Here is a 15,104-nt window from a genome sequence, read left to right as displayed (position 1 = left end):
TCCCTGTGCGCTCAGCTGCTAACCTCCAGGACCAAGGACTTTTCTAAACTATAATAGAAAGATGAAAAATCCAGACAGTGGAAAACTCTACAGGACAAACAATGTGGTTTCTTCAACGAATAAACTGACAAGGCTGGGGATGGGGGATTTAGAGATTAAAAGAGACATGAAAGACTTATCAACCAATCTCTCTGTGTGGCCCTTATCTGGATTTTGTTTCAAAGTATATATATATATATAAAAAAGTATGACATTTGAGCCACAATTAAGTATTATGATAATGTTAAGGAGATTATTGGGGGATGGGGTAGTTAAGGTTGGGAGGGAGGGTGTTTGCTTATTATTGAACATTTGACACCATAGGGGTTATTAAGGGCCTTAGTGAGAGTAGTTGTGATAAGCTGGTGGGATAGAAGTAGAGTGGAGTAGGCTGCCAAGTAAATAGGAGGTAAGAAACTGGAAGCAGAAGTTGTAAACAGTTATTTAAAAAAGACTGGATTGAGAGAAACCAAGATGGCGGCATAGGTAAGCGCCTAAACTGCTGCCCCGCACAACAATTTCAAAACTACAACTAAAAGACAGGACGGACACCATCCAGAACCACAGGAAAGCTGGCTGAGTGGAAATTCTACAACTAGAAGGAAAGAGGAAAGCTCACGGAGAATTGGAGGTACGGCAAAGGGTCTTTGTGCGTGCAGAGAGGAAGGGCAGCTGAGAGCCTGGCTGACTTTCTCTGGCGGAAGGGGGAAGGAAGCACCCGACTGCACTGAACCCCAGTTCCGACTGCACTGAACCTCAGTTCCGGGCGAAACCCCGAGGACCCAGGCTCATACAGGGGGAGTTTGGACTGTCAGGTAGAGAGTCGGAGACTCAGGGGAGCCGCGGTGGCAGGGGTCTGGAGGCGCGAGTGTGCACAAAGACTGACTGTGGAGGTTACCACAGGTTATCCCTAGAGGAAGGGAGTCGGAAGCTCCTGACGGCACTGAACCCCAGTTCCGACTACACTGAACCGCAGTTCCGGGTGAGCCCCTGGGGACCCACGCTCTTACAGGGGAAATCTGGACTGTCAGGCGGAAACTCGGGAACCGCAGAAGGCAGAGGTCTGGAGACTTGCGCACAAGGGCAGGGTTGATGGGAATCCAAGACTGTCTGCTCCGCCCTGAGACTCCACCCCTTCCAAGCTGAGCACAGAGGCTTTTGCAATCTGGCAAGGCTAATCCTATAAAGCTGTCTCCAGCACCGAAAATTTCCCAGTGTAGACACAGCTGATCCTCACAGCCAACTGGCCTGCAGGTCAATTCCTCCCAGTGATACCAACAACAATCAAGACTTAACTACAAGACTGTACACACAGTCCACAAAGGGGTGCACCAACAGTGTCCACCTCAGGTTAACTGGGGAGGCCGACCCACTGGGCCATATAGAAAACCTAGCACACAAAGCTACTCTACCAACTCAGGGAAGCAGTGAAAAATGGGGAGACGAAGAAACAGATCACAAACGAAAGAAATGGAGGAAAACAAACGACTGGATATAGAATTCAAAACCATGGTTATAAGGCTCTTCAAGAATATCCTAGAAAAGGCCAATAAATATAACGAGACCCTCGAAGATATGAAAAAGGACCAACTAGAAATTAAACATACACTGACTGAAATAAAAAATATTATACAGAGACCCAACAGCAGACTAGAGGAACGCAAGAATCAAGTCAAAGATTTGAAATACAAAGAAGCAAAAAACACTCAACCGGAAAAGCAAAAAAAAGAAAAAAGAATCCAAAAAGTTGAAGACAGTGTAAGAAGCTTCTGGGCTTCAAGCGTACCAACATCCGAATTATGGGGGTGCCAGAAGAAGAGAGAGAGCAAGATACTGAAAACCTATTTGAAGAAATAATGACAGAAAACTTCCCCCACCTCGTGAAAGAAATAGACTTACAAGTCCAGGAAGCTCACAGAACCCCAAACAAAAGGAATCCAAAGAGGACCACACCAAGACACATCATAATTAAAATGCCAAGAGCAAAAGACAAAGAGAGAATATTAAAAGCAGCAAGACAAAAACAGTTAGTTACCTACAAGGGAGCACCCATACAATTGTCAGCTAATTTCTCAACAGAAACTATGCAGGCCAGAAGGGAATGGCAAGAAATATTCAAAGTGATGAATAGCAAGAACCTACAACCAAGACTACTCTACCCAGCAAAGCTATTATTCAGAATGGAAGGTCAGATAAAGAGCTTCACAGATAAGAAAAAGCTAAAGGAGTTCATCACTGCCAAACCAGTATTATATGAAATGCTGAAAGGTATTCTTTAAGAAGAGGAAGAAGAAAAAAGTAAAGAGAAAAATTATGAACAACAAATACATATCTATCAACAAGCGAACCTAAAAATCAAGTGAATTAAAAATCTGAGGAACAGAATAAACTGGTGAATATAATAGAATCAGGGGCATAGAAAGGGAGTGGACTGACAATTCTCAGGGGGAAAGGGGTATGGGGGTGTGCAGGAAGAGACTGGACAAAAATCGTACACCTATGGATGATGACAGTGTGGGGGAAGGTAAGGGCAAAGGGTGGGGTGGGAACCAGGTGGAGGGGAGCTATGGGGGGGGGGGGGAAAGGAGAAACAATTGTAATAATCTGAACAATAAAGATTTATTAAATTTAAAAAAATAATAATAATAAATAAATAAATAAATAAATAAATAAATAAATAAGACTGGATTGCCCTAGCTGGTTTGGCTCAGTGGATAGAGTGTCGGCCTGCGGACTAGAGGGTCCCGGATTCGGTTCTGGTCAAGGGTGCATGCCTGGTTTGCGGGCTTGATCTCCAGTATGGGACATGCAGGAGGCAGCCAATCAATGATTCTCTCTCATCATTGATGTTTCTATGTCTCTTTCCCTCTCCCTCTCTGAAATCAATAAAGATATATATTTAAAAAAAAAAAAAAAAGACTGGATTTGAAGGAGAACAAAGATAGGGTTTAGCTGGAGCCTGACAGGATCTCAAGAATGCTTTTGATTGGTGGGGAAGGGGGAAATTGTTTTCCTTTAAATAGAGCATTTGAATGTTGCTTATGGTAACTCAGTAGAAAGCAAAATGTAAAGATACAATGAAGTGAGGTTTCTAAGACGGAAACTTGGGAAGAAATCTAAAAGCATATGAAGGAGCAGGCCTTTCCTTGAATCACTTCCTTCCTTGTAAAGAAAGGGGCAAAGGCAAAAATGGGTGCAAATCCAAGTAGATTCTTAGATTTAATAGTAGGAATATGAAGCTTCAATTTTATATGATATGTGAACCAAAGTTTGGGGCACAGAAAGAGGTGAGAAGAAGGGCAGTGGAGAAAGTGACAAGTGGGGACTTAGGGGAAAACAGAAGAAAACCCTGAAGAAAAGCAGCTGATTCCAGAGCCAAAAATCACAGGGACAAAATCAGGTTTGTAGAAATGGGAAATGAGTAGGTCCCTTAAGATGGCATTGAGAGAAAGGTTGAGGTGGTATTTTCAGTTTGCAAATATTAAATCCTGTCAAGAACCCATTAGGGCTGCGGAGCCCTTGACCCAGCATTCCCACCTATGGGAATTTATTCTAAAAAATAATAATTTTTGAAAGTCAAAAGCAATATATAGTATCCTATATAATAAAAGCATAGTATGCAAATTGTCCCCTCAACTGGGAGGTGTCTGGGAGTTCGACCAGGGGGCAGGGCAGAGCGGGGGAAGGGAGGGAGTACCCGGCCAGCGGCCGCCAGGGACCCTACCAGTGCACGAGTTTTGTGCACTGAGCCTCTAGTTATAGATAAAATTACAGTGTAACTTACAACAGGAAAAGAAAGACCTAAATGACTGTGATGTTTGAATTTTATGTGACAACTAGGATAGGCCAGTGGTCGGCAAACTGCGGCTTGCGAGCCGCAGTTTGCCACTCTGTTGACTAATGAGTTTGCCGACCACTGGCCTAGACTCTCGATTCTAATAATTACAGGCTGTTGTTGTTCCTTGTGATTAAGCCCCTATTTGCCAACCACTGGGATAGGCTATAGTATCCACTTATTGAATTAGAAGTGACCTATGTGCATTCTATAGATGTAGGACACATCTACAATCCATTGACTTAAATAAAGGAGGCTAGCCCTGGCCCACATGACTCAGTGGTTAGAGCATCGGCCTGCGCACCAGAGGGTGGCAGGTTCGATTCCTGGTCAAGGGCACAGAGGCAGGTTTGATTCCAGCCCCAGTCAGGGTGTGCGCAGGAGGCAACCAATAACCAATGGCTGTGTCTCTCTCACATGAATGTCTCTCTTTCTTCTCTCTCTCTCTCTTTCCCCTCCATTCCCCCGCCCCCCACTTTCACTCTCTCTGATAATCAATGGAAAAAATATATACTCTGGTGAGGACTAAGAAATAAATAAATAAATAAATAAAGGAGGCTACCCCTCATAATCTGGGTAGGCGTCATCTAGTCAGTTGAAAGGCCTCAAGAGCATAAATGAGATTTCCCTGAGAAAGAATTCTACTCATGATGTTTCTCTGGTATAAGGGATACAATGGCTTGAAGCAAATATTGGAATATCATCTTAAATTTTATAACGAACACTAAGAAGTTATATGAAGAAATGTTTATAGGTCAAGAAAAAAGGGCAAATAAACTTAGGTCTACATTGTGATTACAACTATGTAACTTTGTATGTTTATATATAAAAGAAAAAGAGGAAACAAAAGAGTATTTATTAGAATGATAGAATCATGGCTGAATCTTAAATGTCTTAATAGTGTTACAAAACAGTTTGTGAAACAGAGCTCTGTTATTTTTAATGGAAGAAAGCTAACATTATGTTAGGCCTTATTAAAGAAACTCATACTAATCTAAAACACACACACACAAAGCTGCCCATTTTGAAATGTTGCCTTTGATAGTAAGTACTAAAAAGAAAGGACCCCTGGGCCATTTTTCAGGAACATGTAATGCCTCAACTCAAATAAAATGAGCACCCACACACAACGGCAAAGTAGCTGGTGACTGGTTTAAGAATTTTCCACATCCTTAGCTGAAGGGCTTGCCTTCAACTTTGACACAGGTCAGAGATATTTGCACTGGGCAGCTAAATATTTAGCACAGTAAGGTCTCTTCTCCCAACACCAGACACTGAAGGGATTCTTATATGTTTGTTGAACTTGAGAAAATCAAACAAATGTTCTTAGCAATGAAGTCATATGGACCTCAGTTTGAATGCTGGCTCCACTTTCATTCATTCAATCAAAAAGTACTTGAGTGCCTACTATATGCTAGGAATTGTGAATACAACAGTGACCAAAAAAGAAAGATACTTTTTATTTTAAGGGAAAAGGTACTATGTTAAAACTCATTCTCTTTGGAGAATGCCTTAAAGAGAAACGATTCTCTGGAACTTAGGGCAGATAGACATTAATCAAACAATGCCATAGTGTAAATAGTAAGACTGTGGTTCTATGTAAACAAATAATTATATGAATGCTAAAGTGTTTAAAGATGAAGTGTACTGATACATGCTTCGAATTAAGATGGATTGATGAATAAATAGATTAAGGAAGGGCAGATATGCAATAAAGCAAACAGAGCAAAATATTACAGAATCTAAATGAAAAATCAAATGTAAGGTGTTTGGCACTAAACACCTTAAAGGTCAGTTGTAATGAAGCTAATGATGTCGATCAGTTTTTTTAATCTCATTTATCCTCAACATAAGGTTGGGGAAAGGGGATACTTGGAAAAGAGGAAAACCACATCCCAAACTCGTTTGTTTCTTTTTAAAGATTAGAAGGAAATAGATGAAATGCTACTACCAGTTAGAGTTCTACAATAAAACTCTGACGGAGTTTGTTGTTGTGGTGGTTTTGTTGTTTTACCTTTTATTCTTCTGTATTCTCCAAATTTTCTGAGAACCATACATCACTTTCATGTATCGTTTTTACATTTAAAAATATAAATGTAACCCTAGCTGGTTTGGCTCAGTGGATAGAGCGTTGGCCTGCGGACTGAAGGGTCCCAGGTTCGATTCTGGCCAAGGGCACATGCCTAGGTTGTGGGCTCCATCCCCAGTAAGGGGTGTGCAGGAGGCAGCCGATCAATGATTCCCTCTCATCATTGATGTTTCTATTTCTCTATCCCTTTCCCTTCCTCTCTAAGATCAATAAAAATTATTTAAAATATATATATATATGTGTGTACACATGCATATAAGCATAACCAATGGATAAAAGACACTGGCGGGGGGGCAGGTAAAGGCATGTACTGGGGGGAAGGGGAGGCTGGGGGGAGGTCAATGGGAAAAAAAAGACATATGTACTACTATTTGTAATACTTCAAACAATTAAAATAAATAAAAAACAAAACAAAAAAAATAAAAATAATATATATATATATATATATATATATGTAAATCTATTTTAAAAACAAACATGGGAAGTTGAATGAAGACACTCAAATTGGAAGAGTAACTACCTATCTGACAAGATTTTTAGCTCACTGGACCCTGGTTATAAATTTCGGGGGAGGAGGGGAATGTTTATCTCAGCAATTAAGGAAAATCCTAGAAACTGCCCACAGATTCTTGAGCTAAAAGCACTCTTATAGACCACTTAGTCCAAACTGCCAACTACTAGGCAATGTGAGTCAAGCACTTTACAACTTAGCAGTTGCTGTGCATTTATCTAGGGAGCTCATCTGATCCCCACAACACTGTAAAGGTTTGGGGCAGCTCTGATGTAATGGAAGAGGCATGAATCAGAAGCTCAAGAGTCTGAAGTCAAGAGTCAAATCATAGCTTTGCTACACAGCCTCAGGTAATCCCATTAACTTCTGTTTTCTCCTCTATAAAACAGAGAGAAAACAATACCTGTTTTAGCTAACCCAGAGAGTTTTACTACTCCCCACCTTGCATCTATCCTCTAGGTGCACTGAACTAATCAGGGTCCCCAAACATGCTCTCAAGCTGCTAGCCCTCATACTGCTCTCTCTCTCTCAGGAAGGTCTTTCCTTCCCTCTCTTCCTCCCCCTCCCCCACTGCACTGGGTTAAGCTCTGCTCAACTCTCAGAACCCAACTTAGGTGACACTTCCCTTAAGGTTTGCCAGGCTATCCCCATTTCAGGTGGAGTAGATGCCTTTTGCACAGCACAAATCTCCATGTGTCATTTTTATCTCAATATAGCATTACTGCCTATGGACATCTCTGTTTCTCAACCGTAAACTTAAGGGTAGGAACCAGGTATGTATGATTCATCTGTTTTGTCAGAGCCCATGACAATGCCTGAGGCTTAATGTGTTTAGGAAATGAACTTTAAATAAAAATTAAAACATTCGTTTTCATATAATCTATACATATAAAACGCTAACACGCCAAGTGTCCCCTCGGGAGTTGACCGTTTTGTTGTTTTACGGGAGTTCAATTGTTCGCTATGACATGTGCTGACCACCAGGGGGCGGCGCGGAATGAAGAAAGGCCCCAGGCCAGCAGCCGGAAGGCCCCAATCGGCCATGATTGCTGGCCAGACCTAGGGACCCTACCTGTGCACGAATTTCGTGCACCAGGCCTCTAGTAAGTACATAAGATGTTTAAGCAAAATATATAGCAGTACTTCTCAATCTTGACTGCATTTCAGAATTAGCTATAAACCTTCAAAAATAGAGATCCCATGAGATTTTAATTAAGTAGACTTGAGATAGAACCCAGGCAATTTATTTTAACATCTTCAGATGTGGTTCAAATACATGGCCAAATGAAAAACCACTGACATAGCCCCGGCTAGTGTGGCTCAACTGGTTGAGTGTTGTCCCATGCACCAGGAGGCGACTGGTTCCATTCCCAGTCAGGGCACATGCCCAGGTTGTGGGCTTGATCCCCAGTAGGGGGCGTGCAGGAGGCAGCCCATAGATGATTCTCATTGTTCATGTTTCTCTCCCTCCCTCCCTCTCTCTTCCTCTCTGAAATCCTTTAAAAAAATATTTTTTTAAAAAAAGAGAGAGTTCAGGAAGCATTCTAAAGTGACATTTCCAGTGTGCCACAGCTTCGTTTGAAAGAGTTTAAAAGGCAATACGATATAGTGGCAAAAGTAAAGGACTACATTTAGATTTCTTAAAATGTAGTTTTAAAACAATATTTAGTCATTTGCTAATCATGTGCCTCTGAGCAAGCCAAGACTGTTATGATCCTCAGTCTCCTAACTCTTGTAAAATGGAAATACCTCTCTCACAGGACTGCTGTAAAGAATGAACAAAGGCAGCAGGGCAAGATGTTAGCCTTTTCCCTGTAGAAACATAAATGTAAATGCATGTACATCTGTCCTCACCCATCGTTCTCTGCACAGAAAAAGGGAGCAGGCTAAATGGAAAAAAAAAAATTGTATTTTAACTCTCACAGCAATATACTTGCCAAACATTCCTATATCATTCATATGAATGGATTACAGCACCAGGGTAATGAACATAACACATAACTGGTATCAGGTGGATATCGACTGAAACTTTTTTTTTAATTTTTTTTAAAATATATTTTATTGATATTTTACAGAGAGGAAGGGAGAGGGATAGAGAGCTAGAAACATCGATGAGAGAGAAACATCGATCAGCTGCCTCCTGCACACCTCCCACTGGGGATGTGCCTGCAACCAAGGTACATGCCCTTGACCGGAATCGAACCCGGGACCCTTCAGTCCACAGGCTGACGCTCTATCCACTGAGCCAAACCGGTTTCGGCAATCGACTGAAATTGAAGTCTGCCACCTACTTTCAGCAAAACCTTGAACAAGTTCCCTTTGCCAGTCTGAGCCTCAACCTCTTTATGCATGAAAGAGAGGTGCTAGCCATCACCCTGTATGCTTATTTTGAAGATTGAAGAAAACATCTCACATAGTGTCTGGTACATACAGGTGCGCAGTAAACTACTGAATTAAGTTTATGACCAGCTAACAACTAGCTGGCCAATTATACTTTTCAAAGGTTTCTTTATCCTGTATAATAAAAGGCTAATATGCAAATCGGCCGAAAGGCAGAACGACTGGTCACTATGACGCACACTGACCACCAGGGGGTAGACGCCGGGCTCACGGCTGGCGAGTACAGCGGCGGTGGCAGGAGCCTCTCCTGCCTCTGTGGCAGGGCTAAGGATGTCTGACTGACGGCTTAGGCCCTGGGGGCAGCGGGCCTAAGCTGTCAGTCGGACATCCCCCAAGGGCTCCCAGACTGCGAGAGGACACAGGCTGGGCTGAGGGACCCCCGCCCCCGGAGGGCACGAATTTCATGCACCGGGTCTCTAGTATTCAATATTTTACTTTGTAAGCTGGTCATAGAAACTTTTACTATCCCCATTTTACAGTTAGGAGAAGAGGCACAGAGATAAATTACTTTCGTACAGTCATGCAGTAATATAGAAACAAATTAAGTCTCCTGACTTTCTCCTGGTTTCATTATTCCCCCATTTCCAAATTACAACATTAGTCTTTAGGAATTAAAATGACATCTATGAAACAGTACGTCCTTTTGATAACCTTAAATGTCTCTCTTTACTATACAAAAAAAAAAGTTTTTTCCCCACTTTCTGGTTATGGTTTAGAAAGATAAAAAGAGAGAAAGGGCCCAGCCAGTGTGGCTCAATGGCTGAGCGTCAACCCATGAACCAAGGGATCACAGTTCTATTACCGATCAGAGCACATGCCCGGGTTGTGGGCTCAATCTCCAGTAAAGGGCCTGCAGGAGGCAGCCAGTCAATAATTCTCTCTCATCATTGATGTTCCCCCCGCCCTCATATCTCTCTCTCTCTCTCAGAATTGAGAATTATCTCAGATTAGTAATTGCTGATTCTACCTTGATTTTCGTTTTTGTTTTCCCCAAAAGCCTTCAACCTCTTAGTTAAAAATGTGTTTAAAGTCTGTTTATTATTAAAATAATGCTTGTTTGATAAACTATTCCTAAACTGAGGTTGGGCGGGGGGCGGGGGGGGGAGTGTGTTAGACAGCCTTCTCTCATCTTTATGAGTATACATCATTTTTTATCCCTCATTTTATCCCTTCATTTTAAGATTTATCACACCATGTTGTGATATCTTTAACTCCTTAAAGACTTGAGTATGTATATCTGAACACCCTGTCCCAGCATGGGGCTTGGCACATGGTAGGGAAGGACTCAATAAATGTTTATAAATAAAAGAATGAACAAACGAAGCCAATCTCCCAGAGGGAAGTTAGGAAAGGAGAAAACTGGATATTGTATCTTAGGGCTAATAAGAAAGTGAAAGAAAAAATATATTTTAAGAGCTTCATAAGGAAGAAAAACCTTTGTTGGAGTCAAACAGGCCCCTGTAGGGCTTTAAGTATCACTAGAGAAAAACAAAACCACAGGAGAACCGGAAGAGACAGTTTCAAGTTAAAAGGCTCAAAAGTTAGGGTGCTTATTTAGACTTGCAAAACCAAGTTGCAAATTCCTAAGAAACAATGCTGGCCTAGGGTATTTCAACAGCAGTTTTCAGGTCTTGACTATAAGAACAAAAGCCTAAAAATCCTGCAAGCTTGGTGGAGAAAGACAGATATAAAAGGGAAGAAAAGCTCAGTCTAAAATAAATTCCCCCAAAAAATATTAGAATCCACTTGGATTTTCATATCAAAGCACGGTTCCTCTTCAATCTGAGAACTATTGTTGAATAAAACCCCAAAGTAGCAGCTGGCAGTAAATGGGACTAAATCATCTTATTCATTCAACAAATATCTGAGTGCCTGCATATAGTCACTATTCTAGGCTTGTTGGAAAAAGACACATATAAACGGGAAGAAAAGCTCGTCAACAAAACAGACAAAATTCTCTGCTCTCAGGAAGCTCTCAATCTAATGGCAAAAGAAAGACATACACAGGTGGACTAGAATGGACTGCCAGGCAGTAAGTGCTCTGAAAAAGAAGGGAGGGGGAGGGGGGATGGCAGATCTTTTAACCCAGCGGTTTTCAAACTATCAAGTATCAGAATCACCTGGAGCCTCCGTGAGGTCCTAAAGGTTGGCGACCGACCGCTGACCTGGAGGGCTTGTTAAAGCAGAGGTTTTAGAGTCCCAACTACAGAGCTTTTCAGTGATAGGACAAATCATTTGCAATTCTAACAAATTCCCAGACTGCATTGATGCCGATGGTGCTGGGACCACACTTAGAGATAACTGTTCTAGCCCAAAGGATTAGGCATCCTCTATCATCTCCTGGGCCTTGACTTGCTTCTTCAGCCACCCATTCATTCATTTTAAACACGTATCAGTGTACAGAACTTTGTAAAGACACTAAAGCTAAACAGGTCCTGCCCTCAAGAAATTCACAGGCTAGCCAAAACCGGTTTGGCTCAGTGGATAGAGCGTCAGCCTGCGGACTGAAAGGTCCCAGGTTCGATTCCGGTCAAGGGCACGTACCTTAGTTGCGGGCACATCCCCAGTAGGAGGTGTGCAGGAGGCAGCTGATCGATGTTTCTCTCTCATCGATGTTTCTGACTCTCTATCCCTCTCCCTTCCTCTCTATAAAATATCAATAAAGATATTAAAAAAAAAAAAGAAAAAAAAGAAATTCACAGGCTAATGAAAAAGAGAGGCACAAACTCAAATAATTGCAATAGTGCTGTAGAGAGCTGTAAGTGTGGTGCGTACAGGAGCCAGAGAATAAAGGAATAACTCATTTTATGGAGGTCACAGGAGGAGAGACTAAGGGACTGCTGCTTCCAGAGGTCCAACAAGCACATCCCCACAGGCAGGTAGAGGGTGGAAGGCTGTTTTGGGGGGAGAAAGACCAGCCCAAGCAAGAAGCAGCGATAAGGAAGAATATGGCAGGGGAGTTACAGACGCTGAGGCTGCAACGGTAGGCAGCAGTCTGGTCTCTGAAAACTTCTTATTCAGGTTCGAGTTTGAAAATGTATGCTTAGGCAATGACAAGTCTGGGGTAGGGAAAAATTTATACGATGGGTTTTGTTTTACAAAGATTTCTCTGGATATACAGTGCCCTCCTTTCAGAAAGCACTGCTTCCTCCAAGCCCAGCACAGGGCCTCATAACATGTGCTTAGTGAATGTATATTGAATTGACTTGGACAAGCTTTTTTTGATTTTTTTTAATGTTTTTATTGATTTCAGAGAGAGAGAGAGAGAAATATTGATCAGCTGCCTCCTGCACGCCTCCTACTGGGGAGTGAGCCCAAAACTCGGGCATGTGCCCTGACCCAGAATTGAACCATGACCTCTTGGTGCATGGCTGGATGCTCAACCACTGAACCACACCAGCCGGGCTAGACAAGCTTTTTATCAAGTGCTGTCTTGTGGATGTGAGACAGGTCACCACCTTCCCAGCGCCACTCACTTTGTCCAGGACAAACCTTGTAAAACAGGTCCAGCAGCCTCAATTATTGCATACTACTCCCTGTACTTCGGGAGTCCCCCGGAGATTAGCGCAGGTCTTACTGTTTACATGTCTACCTCACCCACTAGACTTTGAGCTCTTTGAAGACATGGAATGTCTTTAATAGACTCTGAATCCCCATGGCCCTAGCAGGAGGCCTGGACACAGTAGCTCTCCTGACTCCAGTAATGCAGGGTCAACAGATGACTGAATAAGCAAATTAACCAGATAAAACACATGAGCTCCTAGAGGTAAGGATATGGATAAACTTCAGGGAATGTTTCAGAGTCCATATTCCCAAAACCCTTTTTGAGAAGCAGAGTTTCGTTAAGGTGAGGTGGATTTCACATGCACCTGATGGAGGATTTCCCAAACAGAAACATAACAACAACAACAAAAAAATGTTACTGATGCAGTGGTAAATCCTACAGTCCGCTGAGGGCTCCAGTGAGAAGTTGGTTTTGCCTGAGAGGAGTTTGGGAATGGATGCTAGCAAAGACTTCAAAGTGGGAGAAGGGGGGATTCTTCAGTGGAGTCTTCAAAGCTGAATAGGTGCTTGATACCTGTCTGTGTCTAGTGCGTAAAAACAAACTCCTGGAACTTTAAGGCTGGCAGTAACCTGCTCAAGGTCACACAGGAAGGAGGTGAAGTCACAAGGTAAGATCAATGAGGCCTCGGTGTACTGCTGGCTCCTGCTTTCTCCTGACAAAGTTGAGAGAGCCCAAACACAGAAGGCAAAAGTAAAGGCCTTTCTCAGGAGCTATTCTTAAAGGCTAGTCTCATGAACTTGAATTTTATTGGTAACCACAGTACTAACCCTTCCCCTCACCTTTCACAGTGCCAGGGGGGAAAGCATAGACAGTTATCCACGGAGTTTAACCAACACAAGCACTTTGCTCCCAACACCCACAAACACCCACAACTTCTCAAGTATTCTTCCAAAAACACTCCCACCCGTGTTTGCTGTTAAAATGTTCAAGACAGTAAAGGCTATAATCATTGAAATGGAATCATGAGCATAAAATAATTCTCTCTCCTTTCCCTGTTGGTTTTAAACTCTACAAGTTACAGCGCATTCCCGCGGTGGGGGAGGGGCTGCAGGAGTCAGGCTCCAGCCACACGAATTCTTCCAGGAGTGGAACCCACAGGTGACTCCCCGGCCCGGGCAGGGGCGACTTCCCCGCGCAGAGCAAATCGGACGCCGCCTGGCTAGGCTCCCGACCGTGGGCCAAGGTTAGCGCCGGCGGACCGCAAAGTTCGGGAAGGAGTCGCTCCCAGACCCGGACCTGTCCGGGGTCCCGGCCCCGCCCCGCCCGCCCCCTCTCGGGTTCCCGGGCTCCAGAGTCCGAGACCGCGGCCGCGCGGGTGTGTGCAACGGGGGCCTTTGTTGGTCCGACGGAACCATCAACCTCGCGGGCGACGGCCCCGCCTCCACTCACCTGGCGCCGCCGCCCGGGCCCCTGCCGCGCGCGCCCCCACCCCGCGCCCCAGCCGAGCTGCCCGAGACGCCGGGGCACCCGCGGAGGCCGGCTCTCACCTTCCGCGCTCGCTCGGCTGGACTCGGCTACTCCTCCTCCTCCTCCTCCTCCTCCTCCAGCCGGTGGCGGCGGCCGAGCCCGGGGTGTGCGCGGGGCCGCCTCACTTTCTCGCTCCCGCCGCCGCGCGCTCGGATTGGGTCGGGTTGGGTCGGGCCGGGCCGGGGATCCCCTCGGGCCGGGAGGTGATCGGGCGTCGCGGGTGCAGGGGTGCTGCGGGGCGGATGTGGGGGCTCGCGGGCCGCCGGGCCGGAGGTGGGAGACAGTCCTTTGAGGGGATCTGAGCGCGGAGTGGGCGAGGGGTGAGAGGATGAGGGGAGAGCGCCGGCGGAGCTGGGCGGCGCGGAGGCGCGGTGGACGAGCCGAAGGGAGGCGTGTGCGGGGGAGGCCGAGGGGCGTCTGTGGCCGCCGGCACCTCGGGCTCCAGCTGCAGCCGCGCCCCCGCCCGCTGCCGCGCTATTGTGCGCCGCGGGGCCGGGCCGACCGCCTCTCCCACCGGCCCCAACCCCCTCCCGGGCGCGGCGGCGGAGTCCTGCCCGCCCCGCCTCCCGCAGGTGGGAGGGGGCGGGGAGGCCCGGACAGACCTACAGGAGCGCGGCCGGCCCAGGCGTGGGGGCAGGCGAGCGCCCGGAGTGACGTCATCGGCGCATGACGCCACAGGCTAGGGAATCACCCGGCGGCCGCATGACGTCATTGCTCCCGCGTCTGTCCTCTCGCCTCCAACTCCACTGCCGCTGGCTCTTTTGACGGGTCTTTCTCGGGGAAGATTAGGGGGCGATTCTCGGGGCGATAATCGGGTCAAGGTGGAGAAAGACTGCTTAACCCCCTGGTCTTGTGGTCCTCTTCAGGTTACTAAGCACCACCGCATCAGCTAGATCACTGCCAAGAGCAGAATTTGCAAACCACCCCATCTCCTGTGACCCCAGAGCCCGGCATTTATAATACGACTTGGAGTTCTATAGGGGCAGGGGCTGGGGAACAAAGAATAATAGAGATTTGAACTGACATTGAAAAAAATGGGCTTCCTTTCCCGTCTTTCTCCTACCACGGAGACTACGTTCAACCCCAACCTTTCCCTTGAGCTCAGGTTCTGTGTTTCCCAATGCCTCCCGGACAGCATCACTTACCTGCACTGAACCGGAAATCCCACATGTCCAAACCTGAAACATTAGTGACTGAA

The 15,104-nt window shown here is 45.2% G+C and overlaps 1 protein-coding gene across 2 annotated transcripts in view; it reads right to left on the bottom strand.

Moving 5' to 3' along the window:
• PAK1 (p21 (RAC1) activated kinase 1) overlaps positions 1-14,543 on the bottom strand; it is a 136,536-nt gene extending 121,993 nt beyond the window's left edge. For both annotated transcript variants that reach the window (XM_080688160.1, XM_080688161.1), the window contains exon 1: positions 13,927-14,543. The gene's annotated coding sequence lies outside the window, so the exon portion shown is untranslated. The remainder of the gene's footprint in view (positions 1-13,926) is intronic.
• Positions 14,544-15,104: the final 561 nt, after the last annotated feature.

Source organism: Plecotus auritus (assembly GCF_963455305.1).
Source record: "Plecotus auritus genome assembly, chromosome: 9".
NCBI classification, from domain to species: Eukaryota; Metazoa; Chordata; class Mammalia; order Chiroptera; family Vespertilionidae; genus Plecotus; species Plecotus auritus.
This window is presented reverse-complemented; position numbering and strand designations above follow the sequence as displayed.